This window comes from Lissotriton helveticus, chromosome 3_2 (assembly GCF_964261635.1).
Source record: "Lissotriton helveticus chromosome 3_2, aLisHel1.1, whole genome shotgun sequence".
Taxonomy (NCBI): domain Eukaryota; kingdom Metazoa; phylum Chordata; class Amphibia; order Caudata; family Salamandridae; genus Lissotriton; species Lissotriton helveticus.
In genome coordinates this window covers 292,342,889-292,357,404 of record NC_136062.1, presented here as the reverse complement: position 1 = coordinate 292,357,404, position 14,516 = coordinate 292,342,889, and positions in this window count along the sequence as shown.

Sequence of the window (14,516 nt, the reverse complement as noted above, 5' to 3'; positions counted from 1 at the left end):
CGACGCAAAGAAATAATTCCTGCTGTTAATAAACACAAAGTGCGTGTCAAAGAAACAAGCGAACAATGTTGGGTTCGCCATCCAGAAGAACAGCAGGTCCAGCTGTGATCAACAGACCAAGCATGATGAGTGTCTCATATTTACGCCCCCATGAACCGCTTGCACTCATGGCTAGAGGTGGAATGGGCTTCCGCTGGCAGGAATGGCTGGAGGACTTCGAAGACTTTATGCAAGGGTCGCAAGTGACTGAAGAGGATCAGAAATTAATCGCCCTGAGAAATCTTGTGGGAAAGGAAGTGAATCAGCTTATCAAAGAATTGCCTACCGATGACACGGGAACGTATCTCAAAGTTCGTGACGCTCTGAACAAAAAATTCCTACACAAAAAGAATGTAGACTATGAGAGATACACCTTCAACTTGGCATCGCAGGAGAAGGACGAACCAATGAGCACCTTCATCACAAGACTTCGGCGACTTGCTCGCTACTGCGACTTTGACAACTTCTCCACGGAAGATGCTCTCAGATTGCGCATCATAGAAGGGTGCCAGTCAGAATCCCTCAGAAGAAAACTTCTCAAGAGGAGCTACACCCTAGACGAAATAGAAGAAATGACCAGAGTTCACGACCAGGCGGAGGAACATGCCAAGAAGATGGAGGCGGGACGCACTGAGAAGCGTGAACAGGCCTTCCGACCTCAGTCACGCACCACCCGCCGACACTCCCAAGACAGACAGAGGACGTCACGTCCCAGCATACAACAATCCCATGCTGGTCGGAGACGCCATGACTCCAGCCGAAGAGATAGAAGAAGGGAACGTCCGCTCAAATGCTACCGGTGCGGTTACGAGTTCCCTCACATGGACGCCTGTCCTGCACTCGGACAACGATGCTGGAAGTGTGGGAGAGACAATCATTTCGAGAATGTGTGCGGAGAATATAGGAAATACAAACAAAAAGATCAGGCCCGGTCATCTCGCCCAACGACGGCACGACACCATGCCAACGCTGTTCAAGTTCGCCGAGGGTCATCCACTGGATCCTCGCGATCAAGCCGAGAATCTCGCAGATCGCAATGGGGGAGGAGATCACCGTCACGAGAATCCAGGTCACCGTCAGCCGTGTCTCCCGAGAGTGATGAGTATATCTGCATGGTGGCGGATCCTGATCATCTAAAGAAGTATCCACGTCTGGACATCTGTGTAGGAAACCATGCAACAAAGTTTGTGTTGGACAGCGGCGCATCTTTAAATTACATCCCTGTGACCGAATACCGGAGAATGAGGCCGACACCTTCACTAAGGCCGGCCCACGCAAGGGTGTATACATGGAGGTCCAAAAAGCCACTTCCATGCTTAGGGAAGTTTGCAACCACTCTTACTCACAAGGGTCACACTGTCCCTGCGCACATCCATGTGATTGAAGGACCCGAAGCGGACTGCCTTCTCAGTCTCCCTACCACCGAATGGCTCCGGTTAGTAGAGATTCTCTACCGAGTACATGATGATCCAGATATAATCCACAAGTTCCCCAAGTTATTCACAGGACTCGGGAAAATGGCACGATGTCAAGTACGTCTACACATCAATGAGAAGGTGACTCCTGTCACTCAGCACCACCGGCGAGTCCCGTTTCACCTCCAAAAGGCCGTGGAGGATGAGTTGCAAGAACTATTAAAGGCCGACATCATTGAGAGAACAGATGGACCCACACCGTGGGTTTCCCCGATCGTGATTGTGCCGAGAAAGGGTGATTGAGCGCGCAGGTCACCCAACCAACAAATTTACCATACACGTATCGGGCCCATATATTTCAATACACCATTATTTATTAATCGGGCGACCATACACTCTACTACCAGTAACACAGTTCCTTCCTATATATTTCTATTGTACCCGACTTACCAATCCACCGTCACGGGTACCTAATGACCACGATGAATCAGGGAGCTAGCTGTGAAGAAAAGGCAAACAAACACAATACCAACTTTATATCCTTCTGTATTTCATAAAGACCACAGACTCCGGGGAAGTTTTAAAGATTTTATCTAGATTTCAGATTCGGACAGCATGAGATTTATAACCAGTAAACAATCAATAACCAAGATAATGAAGAGTACATATCCATAAAGGAAATATATCAAGCTGATCATTTATGAGTCTACGGATGTATGACGTTACAACGCATACTTTTACAACGACTACCTTTACAACGAAACTTTTACAACGCAAATACCATTACAACGCATGTATTTACAACGCATGTTTTTACAACGCAGGTACTTTTACAACGCATACCATTACAACGTAAGTATTGGTAAGTATATAATAATTTTTTTAATGTAATTTAATTGAAATCATTATAATTTAATTTAATTTAATTTAATTTAATTTAATTTAATTTAATTTAATTTTATTTTATTTTATTTTATTAATTTAATTTAAATTTAATTTTACTTTAGTTTTTACCCTGTACCCCTATACCCCAAAAACCCAAAACTGACCCTGAACCCTAAAAATACCCCTTTACCCAAAAACCCAAAACTGACCCTGAACTCTAAAAATACCCCTTTACCCAAAAACCCAAAACTGACCCTGAACCCTAAAAATACCCCTTTACCCAAAAACCCAAAACTGACCCTGAACCCTAAAAATACCCCTTTACCCAAAAACCCAAAACTGACCCTGAACCCTAAAAATACCCCTTTACCCAAAAACACAAAACTGACCCTGAACCCTAAAAATACCCCTTTACCCAAAAACTCAAAACTGACCCTGAACCCTAAAAATACCCCTTTGCCCAAAAACCCAAAACTGACCCTGAACCCTAAAAATACCCCTTTGCCCAAAAACCCAAAACTGACCCTGAACCCTAAAAATACCCCTTTACCCAAAAACCCAAAACTGACCCTGAACCCTAAAAATACCCCTTTACCCAAAAACCCAAAACTGACCCTGAACCCTAAAAATACCCCTTTACCCAAAAACCCAAAACTGACCCTGAACTCTAAAAATACCCCTTTACCCAAAAACCCCAAACTGACCATGAACCCTAAAAATACCCCTTTACCCAAAAACCCAAAACTGACCCTGAACCCTAAAAATACCCCTTTACCCAAAAACCCAAAACTGACCATGAACCCTAAAAATACCCCTTTACCCAAAAACCCAAACCTATAACATTTTAAATATAATTATATACTTACCAATACTTACGTTGTAATGGTATGCGTTGTAAAAGTACCTGCGTTGTAAAAACATGCGTTGTAAAAACATGCGTTGTAATGGTATTTGCGTTGTAAAAGTTTCGTTGTAATGGTAGTGCGTTGTAAAAGTTGCGTTCTAAACGTTGTATACCGAGTCTACAGTAAGGTGAGAATGAGGAAACAGCTAGGCAAATAATTTCAGACTAAAGGACGGGGAAGAATAAAGATCATACTAGAAACTTCACAGCAAAATATTTCCCCATGAAGAGGAACTACAGGTAAGGTGAAAATAGACCGTATTAATAAACTGGTGCAATTACTTGAATCAACTAAAAGATGGGTAAAAACAAAGAATATCTGTATATCATGACCTGAAAAGGAAATGTACTCAAAGGATGGGTAGAAAATGGAACATGCTAGAATAACGACAATAACATATGAGCTTTTCATTCAGTGGTTTTGCGAAAAAGCATGGAAAATCAATATAGGCAAAGATATGTCTTTATTGAAGCAAAAGACAGAAAAATAGAAAGGTGCAGTATAGAGTTTCAGCACTATATTTACCTAGAATGGTGTGAAGACCAACCCTGGCCACAGGTCAGTTAAGAACAGGAGGGACCCCAAAGGAAACCCGTCATCAGTAGGACAGCAGGTGCAGAATGGACACCCCAGGACAGGGTAGGAAACCCAGATTAGGATCAGGACAGGACCACCAGGATAAGACCAGCACCCGCAGTTTGGAAGAAACGCCTGCACTCCACCCTCTCTGCAGCTATCAGTCAGAACCCCGATTGGGTTATCCAACTCCCCAGCAAGTGCTCCGCCAGCACTTAAGGTTTCTTAACAAAACCCTTGAGTCTATGGAATTTTCGGACAGAGTGCTCCGCAGCCCTCTGTATCAAGTCACCTATTGAGTGCGTTGGGTCAGTGACAGGTCAGCTATTCGGACAAGTCGGACAATTTCTCTAGCTAAACCTAGGCTAGTTATACTGTTTTCGGGTCAGTGTACCACCCCCCAAATGTTGCAAGTGTCAGAATACCCAATTTCGATTGGTTCCCAAGTAGGATAGGTCAACACACCAATCACATTTCAATTCTACAAGTCTATATTAACATATTCTGGGACCGCCTATTGGTGTTGGGGTTCCCATGACATACTCTACGGAATACAATAAAATTGATACAAATGTAACTTTTGCAGGACATTTTAGCTTCTTCTGCTGGGTGAAGGTGCATCTTCCCAGGCACATCTTGGCTAGGACCTTTGGTTGGCAGGGATTCAATGCCACCGGCAGAAGACTGTCATGCGCAGAAAGGTAGCTCAATATGGATTCACGAGTGTCTCTCAGACCCTCAAAATCGCGGTACATGAAAAGTAAGCGAAAACAAATTAAAACACAGAAATAAATGATTACACTGTATACCATGAATAGCTACTCTATACCCCTTACTTTATATAAACTATTTGCATTAAGGTTTAGTGCAAATAAACTACAACACAAAAACATCAGTGCAAGCTTCACCATGTGAGGACACCAAGCGGCCATATTAATGCAATTGCGCAAGCGCAAAGGTTCCCACCAGAACTGAAAATATGTCACGTCACGTGAGTGTGACTAACGCATGCGCAGAAGAAAACCCGCCAAGCAGCGGCCATTTTTAGTGACAAACGTTATTAAGGTTAATACACACATATGCAAGCATCGCTCGGATATCCCAAATGTCAGAATAAAAGGGAAATTAGTAAGACAAACAGGTTGGATTACTTTGTTACATATTACTCGAGGTTCATGAATTCAAGCAAGTCGCGTAATATGCGAATCCTTGCTCCATCAATCCCCTCTTTGATGATATTTACTATCATCACAAAACCAATGGAATCAGATGCCAACTTTTTCTCACACTTTGCCCAATTCAATCTCTTCCAACATTCTATTCGGCTTTTCTTTTGTTTCTTTGTTAGGGTGTGAATTCTTCACCCTTTTATAAATCTGATTATTCAGTTCCTCCAATTCAAGTTCATCCACACTCCGATTCACGCCTCTTTTGTTCACAGTATACTTCTTTTGGTGTTTGCGACATTTGCAACAGACAAATATAAGGAATATGATAAAACCTACTACTGCAATTGGCATCAGTACCCTTAACAAAAAACCTTTACCTAAATTAGAAAACCAATGACCTACAGCGGAGAGACCATCAGTGAGTCTCTTCCAGGCACTATCAACCTCCAGTGGTTTGAGTTCCTTTTCCAAATTTGTAATGTTCCTTACATACCTTTTAAGTTGCACACTTTTATCTGGTATGTAAGTGCAACAATGTTGCGCTTTCAGCATTCGGCAGACTCCGCCCTCCTTTGCTAATAAGGTGTCAAGAGCAAGTCTGTTCTGTAAAACCATAGATCTGATCGCAACCATTTCGGTATTGACCATCAGAAATCCACTAGCAGTGTCAGTAGACAACCGATCCACTATAGTTGACAATTTGCAAATTCTGTGTGTGTTCAGAACCACTCCCACTGCAGGTATCAATGCACTAAATATACTACCCATTATTTCACCTACACTTTCTCTTTTACTACGCACTAAACTGTTAGTGTTTTCGTTGCTTCCAGCAATTTCATTCACATGGTATATTTTCGGGAAGACAATTCCAAAATAGCAGCTTCCATACCAGTGATCCGGCAGTTTGAAATAAGCCTTGTTTCCACATATGTAATAAATTCCGGGAAACACAGGTTCTGACCCATTTTTGAAACCCCAACCTCCAATTACCTTGTAATTGTGTTCACATTGACTGGAACCAATGAAAATGTTATTATAATAACTAGTCTTTTCTCGGTGAAGACAAAGCTTCCCTTTTCTCTCGAAATCCAGCAACAAAGCAGGACTAGCCCCACCATTTGAGGTGCTTCCCATGTTTTCAGCCCACTTAGGAATTCTCTGCTTTTTATCATTCGCCTTTCTTTGGAAACGTTCTCTCCTTTTTTCTGCCATGTTTAGAGAAACATTTTCTCTTGTTCATGTAATGAACAGGTCAAGTTATCTCTATGTGCTTCACCTAAATCTATGGTACCTATAGTCAGAAAATATTCTCCCATATAACGTGCCACATCACTTTTTGTATGTACAGGGTTCAGATTTCCACGTATAGGAAGTTCAGAAAATATCACGTCTGAGTTAGAGTAATGGTACTGTAACGGTCCTCTTTTGTAGAATAAGCTAGCTAAAATACTATAAGAAATTCCATATGTTAATGGCAAGTGATGGTATGTCACTCCCTCAGCTACAGAAGTAGGTAGCTTCATGCAAACATCACAGTCCTCTATTTCCATGGTTTCTACATAATGCACTAAAAGGTTAGCGAATACATTTAAATGAGTCTGGTTCTTGACTCCATGATAATGCAGTCCTTCCTCATCTGATGCTTCTGAGTCCGGTTTAGTTTGTCTAATACTAAGTGCTTTCTCATGTCCTTCTACACTTTGTGATGTCGTTTCTCTTGCATTTTTCGTCACAGTCTCTGTAGAGTCACTATCAGTACCTTTACTCATCATATAAGGAATAGTAATTGTTAGTCCTATCCATAATATTAACACTAAGGCTACACTACATATACATACTTTACAGCATGTTTTACAGCAATTACGTCTAGGTCTTCCATTCACATTTGAATCAGACATTTCTGCTCAAAAGAAGCTTCTCTCAACCCCTCTTTGTAACTTTGCACAGGTAGCTTACACTGAGCAATTTCAGGTTGGTTCGTCTTCTTCGGCAGACTGGTCAGTAGTCTGTTCTTCGTCACTTTCGTCACTTATCTCAAGATCCTCAAATTCCTCCAACACCAGGAAAGTCCATTCAGGATCCTGGTACTTTTCGTTCTGTCTTTTTACTCGGGCACTTCTTCGGTTAGTGTTTTCTCCAGTTGGCTCTGTTTTACTTAAAGCTTGTTTCCTTTGCTCAAGTTTTTCTTCTACTGTTTTCAGTCTCAGTCTCAGTCTCTTAATGTACTTTGGTTCTGTATTTTTCTTCTTGAGTCTTTTAACTGGCACTGTGGTTGGGCTTTCGTCTAATGCTCTTTTATTTTCGTTCAGTTGTGGCACTTCTGCTTCCGCTTCTTCCCTTCCTGTCTGACTAGTCCCAGGTCTTATATCGGCTTCTTCTGCCTGGTCACTAAGCTGGCCTTGTTCAGGTGTAGACTGAGTTTGACTTTTGAGCGTTTCAATTCTGTATCCTGAACACATTCGTCTATTTCTATCTGATCCTGTTCAAGCACTTCGAACCTTTGATTTTCTTCCGCTTGAACTTTCGCCCTTGTTTCTGTCTGTCCCTTTTCAATTTCGGGAGTTCTTGGAGGTGTGTCGATCACTTGTTCTGTCCCTATCTGATCTTCTTCTTCTTCAGATTTGACATGGATTTCAATAATCTGATTGTCTTCTCCTATTCCTATCTCTTCCTCACTATTCCACTCTCTGTCTGAGTAGATTTGACTTCTTGTTCTTATGGAATCATCTGTCAGGTCGATTATGGGTATCCACTCATCTCGACTGGTGCTCGCTTGTTCGTCATCAGCTACTTCAGGACCAACGTCTGGAGACCCCTCAGCTGGACAACCTTCAGCGTCAGTTTTCTTGTCTTCGGTCACCTTCTTGGTGTGGCTGGCATGGATCCACTTCGGCACACCAGCACACTTCACCGCTGTCGTGGTCACCAGGATCACCTGTCTTGGCTTTCCCCACTTCGGTGCAAGGCAATTCGAACGGGTGTGCTTCTTGAGTACCACCCAATCGCCTGGAATCAATTTATGGACTGGAGTTGCTGGACTGGCGTCGGCGTCTTCCCCAATCTGGCGAGAGATAGAACGCACTTGGTCACCCAGTTGCTTGCAGTACTCAAGTACCAAATCATTAGAAATGCTTATCAGTTTGTGTCCTGGTACCCATGCTTGTCTCATCACTCTTCCCATTAGGATCTCATGGGGACTCAGGCCTGTGTTTCGGTCTGGAATACTTCGGATTCCCATCAGAACAAGAGGTAAAGCCTCTATCCAGTTCATGCCAGTAGATTCACACATTTTCCCTAATCTCGACTTGATAGTGCCATTTACTTGTTCCACCACTCCAGAAGCCTCTGGACGATATGCACAGTGCAGCTTTTGTGTAATCTTGAAGGCTTTACAGAGCTGGTCAATTATTTCATTCTGGAAATGCCCACCTCTATCTGATTCAATTGTGACCGGAACCCCGTACCTAGGTATTAGCTCTCGTAGTAACAACTTGGCTACAGTGATGGCATCATTCTTTTTGGCTGGGTAAGCTTCTACCCATTTTGAAAATAGGCAGACAATGACAAGAACATATCTCATTCCTTTGCAAATGGGTAACTGGATGAAGTTGATTTGTAATCTTACAAAAGGACCTCCTGACTTTCCAATTTTTCCCATCTCAACTACTGTTTTCTTCCCAGCGTTGAACTGTTGACATGTCAAGCACCTCTGGCGGAGCGACTCTGCTACTTTCCTGAACTTCGAGCTGTACCATGTCTGTTGGAAAACACGAATCATGGCATCCCTACCAATGTGTGTATCTCCATGTATCAATCTGGCCACAGAAGCAAGCAGGCTGTCAGGCAACACAGGCATACCATCAGGGCCGACAATGACACCATCCTCGCCTCTTTGGCGACAACCAAATTTTCTCCATCGTTCCTTTTCCTTTGGTGTCTCTGCATTCTGTAAATCTTTCAATTCTTCCCATGTAGGCACATCCTCAAACACCATAAGTTGGCAGCTGTTTCCATATCCCCCCAATTTGATATTGACAGATATTCGATGTCTGGCACAATGTTGGGCTACTTGGTCAGCATATCGATTACCTACTGTCACATGGTCGTCACCTGATTTGTGAGCAGTACACTTGACCACTGCCAATTCTTTTGGTAACTGGATGGCGTCCAGTAATTCCTGTACCACTTTTCCATTTCTGATAGGAGTACCTGAAGAAGTCAGAAACTCTCTTTGTAGCCACAATTGGCCGAAGTCATGCACAACCCCGTACCCATACTGACTGTCAGTATATACGGTTACTCTTTTATTTTTCCCAATTTTACATGCTCTTGTTAATGCAACCAATTCGGCTACTTGTGCAGACTTTACTCCAAATAGACAGGAGGCTTCTATAATGCCTGATACCGTGACTACAGCATAAGCAGCACTTAGGCCTACACTTTCATGTCTCAGACATGAGCCATCAACAAACAACTCGTAATCTTCTACAGGCAGGGGCATTTCCTTGATATCTGGACGTGGTTTGGTACTAAACTCAGTCAGGTCAATGCAGTCATGCTCGACCTCTCCCTTTGCTTCTGCAATCAGTGACTCAGGTAACAATGTTGCTGGATTCAATATGATACATCGAGTAAGGGTTACATTTGCAGCACCTACAAGGATCCTCTCATACTTAGTCAGCCGACTAGGTGTGAGATACTGGGTTTTATCTCTGGTCAGTAGGATTACAACTGCATGTGGAACATACACAGTTACATGATGTCCCATAATGATGGATTCGCTCTGTTCAAGACTCAAGCAAGTTGCAGCTACTGCTTTCAGACATCCAGGTAATCCAGCAGCCACTGGATCCAGAGTAGCAGAAAAGTATGCTACTGGACGTCTAGTTAAACCATGCTCCTGAGTTAAGACTGACAATGCACAATTATCTCGTGTGTCACAAAACAGTGCAAATTCCTTTGAATAATCAGGCATTCCCAATGCTGGAGCTGTACATAGACATTCTCGTAATTTAGTGAATGCTGTCAGGCTTTCCTCGTCCCATTCTACTGGGTCTTTTGCTCCTTTCTTTGTCATTTTTATCAATGGTTTTGCTAGGACTGCCAATCCCACAATCCATTGCCTGCAGTATCCTACAACTCCAAGGAACATTCTAATTTCTTTCTGAGTATTAGGTAACTGCATGTTTCGAATGATCCTAATTCTTGCTGAAGTAACTTTCCTGATACCCTTCTCTATCTGGTGCCCCAGATATTTTACTGAATTGGTACAGAACTGTAGTTTGTCAGGTGATACTTTGTGTCCTCCTTCACTTAAATGGTTCAGCAAGGCAATAGTGTCAACAACACAGTCTTTCTGATTTTTAGACGCCACCAAGAGGTCGTCTATATATTGCACCAAAACTGAATTTCCAGGCAAGACTAGGGATTCAAGGCACTTTTTCAGAATCTGATTAAAGATTGAGGGGCTTTCTGTGTACCCCTGGGGGACGCGATTCCAAACGAACATGTGACTGTCGAATGCAAATGAGAAAAGAAATTTGCTGTCTGGATGCAAGGGGATCGAAAAGAATGCGTGACATAGGTCAATCACTGTGAACCACTCAGCATCCCAGGGAATTTGATACAGGATCACTGCAGGGTTCGGAACAATAGAACAGCAAGGAACAACAATTTTGTTTACCTTTCTCAGGTCCTGTACTACCCTGTATTTGCCGCTAGGTTTCTTGATTCCAATTATGGGTGAGTTACATGGGCTACTCATCACTTCTTGTATGATGTTGGCTTCTAGTAATCTTTTTATTTCAATGGCCACTCCTGCTCTCACTTTTGCACTCATTTTGTATGGCTTAGTATTGGGGTAAACTGCATCTTCTTTTATGGCTATTTTAATTGGGTCTACATTTGCCATTAGTCCTACATCCTTTCCAGTAAAATCCCATACTTCTGGTTTTACCATCTGTTGGAGTTCTTCAGGTAAGTCTTGTATAGTCAGTCGTTTAATTTCTGAGTCAGGTCTGATTAACATTAATTTGTATATGCGATCTTCGTCTGGGGTTTGAATTTCGACGCCCTTTGGTGTGCAAAAGATGGTGCAGTTCATTTTACACAGCAAATCACGTCCTAATAAGTTTACAGGACTGGTATCACAGACAACAAATCTATGCATTTCTTTGAAATTTCCTATTGTAATCTCCATGGGTTCAGTAACTGGGGTACTAATCAATTGATTAGATACACCCACTACTTGGATTGCTTCTCCCGATAGGGGTAGGTTTGGAACGTCTGCTGTTCTTACAGTAGACCGGGTAGCTCCAGTGTCCAACAGAAAGGTGACATCATTGCCTTCAACCTTTCCTTCAATGTATGACCCTGACTGGTCTACCGGCAAGGAGGCGCCAAGTACGCACTCCTTGTCCTCCCCCCTCAGGCACCGTCAGTAAGGTTCATCACAGAGGAAAGTGTCATTCAACAGAAATTGTGAAGTTGCTGCATTTCTATCCTCCTTTCCTCCCCAGATTTCTATGTCTTCACCTTGCGGTGTCTTTCCCTTAAAATTTGGTCTAGGTGCACGAGGCAACTGACTCGCTTTTACCTGTTGCTGGTTCTTTCTTGGTTTTTCATTCTGCGTCTGTGGATTTAAATCAGGGTTTTGGGGGTTATTATCTTGTGCGTATGGACACTCGTCTCTCCAGTGCCCTATCTGTCCGCACCCGTGACAGGGGAACTTCTTTTTGGCTTCTTCTCGACTCATTTTTACTCTGGGCTTCCCTCCACCCCCAGAACCTTGATTTTGGGAATGACTATTCATTTTACCCAATTGTTTTTCTTGTTGTTCAGCTAGTTTGACTGCCAACAGATTTTATTGTCTTTGATCCATTGACAAATTTCAGGTCTTAAACCGTTTACAAACCTGTAAATGAAGTGGGTCATATCCTTCATCTCAATGTTATCTATGCCACTATAGGTTTTAAACACCTGTAGCAATCTTTCATAAAAGGAATGCACAGTCTCATCTCTTTCCTGTGTAGTTCTATCTATTTTGGTCCAATCAGTTTCTTTTGCAGGCACCTTCCCTTTCAGATGTAACATTACTTGCTGGTATTTTTTCATTACCTCATCAGAAGGAGCCCCTGAAATAGGATCCCTCGCGTATTCCTCACTAGGCCAACCAATCGCAATTTTACATTCTGTCCACAAGTCTACGGGAACAACTATATCGAAAAACCCATCCAGATCTTTCCACAAGCATTTTTGTACTTTCACAAACCTTTCTACCTGCCTGTACCAATCCACTGGTTTCTCTCGTAGCTTTGGAAAGTCATTAGTAAAGGACACAATATCCTGTCTGGACCATGGAACGTGCACATACTTCCCACCAGGCACTTCTCGCATGGGGTATAACTGTTCTGGCTTGTCAGCTTCCTTTAAAACAAACTCAGAAGTCGTCTGTTTGGATCTAACCTCTTCCTTTTTCTTTGCCCACCAGGCTTTCCACTTTTCTAAGTCTCCCCATTTTTGCAACACGGTCAACAATTCTTTGATCTGCACCTTTTTCCCTGACACATTCATATTTTCCAGATCTTTGTCTGAGAACTCAGCTCTATAGGGTTTTTGTAATGGCTTTGATTTCGAAATATCTATTCCCATACTAGCTGCAGTGTCTGTTAATTTCTCATGGAGCACTCTGGTATTACGGGTAAGACTCTTGCAGATAAACAGCAGCTCTTCCTCGGAATAGGTATTTAATCTGTCTAACCCCACGTTTCCGGCCGTCAGTTCTTCCATTTCAATTCTCAATTTGTAAATATCTAATGGTTTTGTCTGAGGAGTTTGTCTCTCTAATTCTCGACTCCATCTCTCAATCTCTTCAGGAGTCACCAATGTGACACTCTTGGTACCTGAAGTCGATTCCATTTGAATCTCTCTCGTATTGAAAGGATTATGTCTCTTCTGCAAACTCCTTCCTGAGTTCCTAATCGGCAAATCCATTAAAGAAGCTTCAGATTCACATTCACTCGTCTGATCATCTACAATTAAGGGCTCTTTTCTTGGCTGCACTACAGTTGGGGTAATGATCGGGGCCTTTGGACTCCCTTGTCTATCCCCATACAAAGGAACAACTGGTCCAATAGTTACTGGGATTGTCAAGGCCTCGGGGCTTGTATTTAACTGGGAGATTTTCTGAATTATTTCGGTTCTTTGTTTGGCTAGAGCCTCTCGCTCTCTTTCCTGCAGCATTTTTTCCAGGCTTATTTCAGGTACTATTTGCGGACTCAATGTTGGGGCAGTTGGATGCGTCATACTTGGTCCTTCACCATAATTAGGTTTTGGGAACAGGCTTCCTGTGTTTAAGAATCTCGGTCCTTCCTCATAAGGAGGTCTTGGACAAAAGTCTCTTTCACCTGAATATCTTGATTCTCCACTAAATGGTGGTCTTAGACAGGTGTCTCTGGCACCTATAGGTCCTAGGCCCTCATTATAGGAAGGTATTTGACAGCTGTCTCTTGCGTTTACAGATCTATTCCCTTCCTGACACGGGGGTTGTTGGGAAGTATCCTCTACACTAGAGGATCTGGGTCCTTCATTATAAGGAGGCGGATTTTTCATAAACATGTCATCCAATAAACCGTCATCTGAATCCCCACTGGACACCCAATGCTTGGTCTTTTCTGTCTTTTTCTCTCCCGCAGGACCACCCATTGCCATCATTGGATACAGTCCTTCTACAATCATATTCTGTCTCCACTGTTTCATTTTTTTATCTCGGGTCTCTTGCTTCAATTTCGGATACCATTTGGTTAACCCTTTATCCATTCGGGGCTTATCTCTTTCAAAAGCCTCTATCTCCCACTCCTCTAATGCTTCGTACTGTGTCAATCTGGGTCTGGGATGTAAATCATTCATTCGCGTTCTCAAGTTAAAAAGGATTCTGCCATTAAATGTACCTTCCAATGGGAAAGCCAAAATTCCGTCATCCTTTGTGTACTCCGCCCAATTTTCCAATCACACACATGAGTGGTACCCCTTATCAAACATCATGAAAGATGCGGGAGTGTTAGGTGGCGGTATGACAACACCTTCTCTGGTTTTGATAGGTTTGTCCTTTTTGAAAGTCAAGTCAAGTCAAGTCAAGAGATTTATATAGCGCACTACATACCCATAGGGTCTCAAGGCGCTTGAGGAAGGGTGTGGAATTACTTGTCGAATATCCAGGTTTTAAGTTGCTTTCTGAATGCTAGGTGGTTTTGAGTAAGGCGAAGGTGAGTGGGAAGTGAGTTCCAAGTTTTAGCTGCTAGGTAGGAGAAGGATCTACCTCCCATGGTGGTTTTGTTGATGCGGGGTACAGTGGCGAGGGCTTGGTTGGAGGATCGTAGTTGACGATAATTCTTTACTTTGCTCACTAAGGTCATTTTCCTCTTTTCTCCGTACATAAGGCTTTTACGACCTTTCCAGTGATCTTTTCCAAACCCTAGATATCTTGGATCAGGTCTAGTCTCTGGCATATACGTGTGCCACATACAACT